This window comes from Limulus polyphemus, unplaced genomic scaffold, assembly GCF_000517525.1.
Source record: "Limulus polyphemus unplaced genomic scaffold, Limulus_polyphemus-2.1.2 Scaffold4720, whole genome shotgun sequence".
NCBI lineage: Eukaryota > Metazoa > Arthropoda > Merostomata > Xiphosura > Limulidae > Limulus > Limulus polyphemus.
In genome coordinates, this window is record NW_013670330.1 from 59,025 (window position 1) to 62,424 (window position 3,400).

Sequence of the window (3,400 nt, forward strand, 5' to 3'; positions counted from 1 at the left end):
TTACGGTACCGTAACGGACGGTACGTAGTTACGGTTACGAAGTACGTACGAAGTAGTCGTTCGGTTGGTACTAATATCTCCGCCTATATTATATATATATATATATATATATATATATATATATATAGTTGCATTAATTTTAAAGACAGGGGCATAATTACTGAAATAGTAGAATCTGCTGATGACATTAAACTCTTGTGTATTTCTAACAATATTGAGGTAGGCTACTTGAATGATTTGAAGGACTATAAGGAAAGACTAACATCTCCTAATTATTTTTATTTTTCAATAAAAGAAGGGTAAGAGGTTATCTTACTGAAAGTTAAAACTTTATCCATGGGATTGCTGTGGTAAAGGCCTCCAATTTCTTTGTGCCATATTATGAAGATAACCAGATGAGAGGACACAAGTTTAAGATTTGAAAAAAAAAAAGTAAAGTTAGGCTGTCATTAAAAGTTATTTTTCTAACAGGGAGTTTAGCTTTTGGAATGAATTGCAGTTGGCATTAGTTTAGACTGGCATTTTTTGAAGAGTTTAAGAAAGGAGTCAATGATTTATGAAAAATAAAGTGTGGGTTTAAATTTTTACTGTTCTCTATGATGGGTGTGCAAGAATAGTCTTGAAGGACCAAGTTGGCCCTTGTTGCCTTATTACTATCTAATGTACATTGTCCAGAAGACCTGATTCTATGTACTACTAATAACTATGTCAAATTTTGTTCTCATCGACTTCATCTAGTTTACCCTTTTAGGTTATAGGAATAAATTAATGTTGCAATAATCAATATGCATAATCTTACTTATATTCTTAAAAGGCTTATTCAAGCCTACTAAATAGTTTAAGTCTCTTGGTAAAACTTAGAATCTTTATTAGAACTTGAAATATTTGTTACTTTAATATCATCTGCAAATTTAATAAAATAAGTGGCAATTCCTTTATTAATGTTGTTAATTAAAAAAAACCCAGCAAAGAAATTCACAAAGAACAGTTAGTATACCACTTTTATGATTAATCCATTGTGAATTTACCAAATTTACAATAACCATCTGCTTTCTATCACTCAGGTAGTTTTAAATTGATTCAACTAGCTTATTTCCTGCTTAATAGATGTCATCTTAATTTCCAAGAGTTACCTTATGTGACACCTTATCAAAACCTTTCTGAAAATCCAAGTTTACCAAATTCACTTCATTATCCATGGCCAGAAGAAATATAATATTTTCCAAGAAAGCATAAGACATGATCTTCCTTTTCTAAATCCATGATATCTCTCATAATATGAATATTGTTTAAATGCTCCCATAGAATTTCTGTAATTACAGACTAATAATTTTCCATCCAAGTTTACTAAGGCTAACTGGTCAATAATCACTTGGATTTACATCTCTCACCCCCTTAAAAATTGAAGTGATATTGTCTATCCTCAATTTTCTGGTACCTCCTTACCTTCTTTAATAAATTCATTAAAAAATAATGTTAATATTTCCTTCATTATTCTAAAATATTCCAAAATCAAGTGCCTTATCTTCCATCAATTTTCCAATCTTAAGTCAGTTCTTGATTATTCCTAATTTCATTCAGGTGTCACATAATCTTTTTAAGAAATATCCACTTGTAGAATTCATCCTATATTTTCCTCAAATAAAAAATGATGAAACAAAAGTATCTTGTAATCATCTGCTAAACTTTCTCATCTTCATTCTTTTAAAAGCTCAATTCCAATTTTAACATTATATCTCTTTAATCAATATACTTAAAAATCACTTCATTTTCTGACAAATGTTTCTTAAATGCACTTTTCAATTCCCTAGTTTCCTTTGCAACTCATTCTGTAGCAATTTTATAGGCTTATAATTCTTCCATTCTAGCAATATGTTTTTGAAATTTCTTTGTATTGAATTACTTTTCTAAAATCTGCTCCAGGTTCTTATGAATTAGAAAAAACCCTCTCAACATTGCAAGCCCTCCATGAACCTTAGGTTCATATCATGGCTTTTAGGAATTGAAGTAGTTAAAATATTTATACTAGAAATGATAAAAACAACATGTTTCTTTCAAACTAATAATAAATTTATTTAAAAAATTATACAGTACAGCAAAGTTCAATTCTTTTTTCTTAGACTTGTTGGCAAATAATATTACTATCATTAACATTTTTAATAATATTAATAGTGGCATGCAACATAAAAGAACAAACTTAATAACTACTAATACTAATAGTAGTAATCTTAAATTTATATATAAATTAAATTATAATTTCCAATTTAAATATTGCTTTTTTTAAACAAATAACTTGCTATAAACTGTAAAAACAACAAAAGTCAGTAGTAATACTTTAATAAAAATCAGAATGTAACACAAGACACATAATCATAACATAATAATAATGGTTGATTATCGTTAACACCAGCGTGACCAGGTTCTCAGCCGGCCTGATGAATCCTGGTATGGGCGAAAGGCCTCCTTTAACTAGTATTAGTAACTTCTTATATTAATATTACTATGTTACCATAACTTTATATATTAATAAGAATGTACTATGAATAATTACTCAGTAAGAACTAAAACAACACGTCATTTTCCCTTAAGTATAAACAATACACACTTTATTTATATATCCTGTGAGAGGCTTGAGTATAAATATAATAGAAATAGTGAATTCACTTCAAGTTGCCATGAGTCTTCGATTTCCTTTTTCTTTTCCGCTTAGGGACCCCTACTTTTTAACACAGATTGCTTCCGCTAGAGGCAAAGTCCAAAAGTCTTGTCGTCCCGAAAGTTCAATGGATACAATTATTAAAAACGAAGTATTTGAGCCATACTGGAGCTCACATGATTGTAAGTACTTTGTACGTTATTCAAACACAAATGTATTAAAAATAAAACTCGGAGTCTACGATGATGTTTGCTTGTACTTAAGTATAAGACAGAAATTGATGTATTCAAAAGATGTATGACATTTGTGACAGATTTACTCAGTGGCACAGCGGCATGTCTGTGGACTTACAACAATAGAATCCGGGTTTCGATACCCGGGGTGGGCAGAGCACAGATAGCTCATTGTGTAGCTTTGTGCTTAATTACAAACAAATACATATCGTTTTTAATATCGATATTTGTTTAAGTTAAATTTATATTCAGAAATGTACACAATTTATACTGTTAAATCTGTATTACGAAATTCCCGCCTATTCACTAAAATTGTAGAAAATTCTCGAGTGTAAGAATCAACAATATATGTGTATACGAAAACATTGGTGTATCGTTTATATTGTTGCGTAAGCTGAAATTTTCGAGAAACTCTCCTCACGCTTATAAATATAACCAACGGAACGCGCCAAAAGACAGTATATATTGTTACGTCTCCGTTTGTTAATTAACTTTCCGTAACTTCGTTCCG

The 3,400-nt window shown here is 29.9% G+C and overlaps 1 protein-coding gene across 2 annotated transcripts in view; it reads right to left on the reverse strand.

Annotated features, from left to right (window-relative positions):
• The window catches only part of LOC106471595 (ATP-binding cassette sub-family B member 8, mitochondrial-like), a 59,515-nt gene extending 56,817 nt beyond the window's left edge, over positions 1-2,698 (reverse strand). For both annotated transcript variants that reach the window (XM_013932207.2, XM_022400210.1), the window contains exon 1: positions 2,606-2,698. The gene's annotated coding sequence lies outside the window, so the exon portion shown is untranslated. The remainder of the gene's footprint in view (positions 1-2,605) is intronic.
• Between the last annotated feature and the right edge of the window lie 702 nt (positions 2,699-3,400).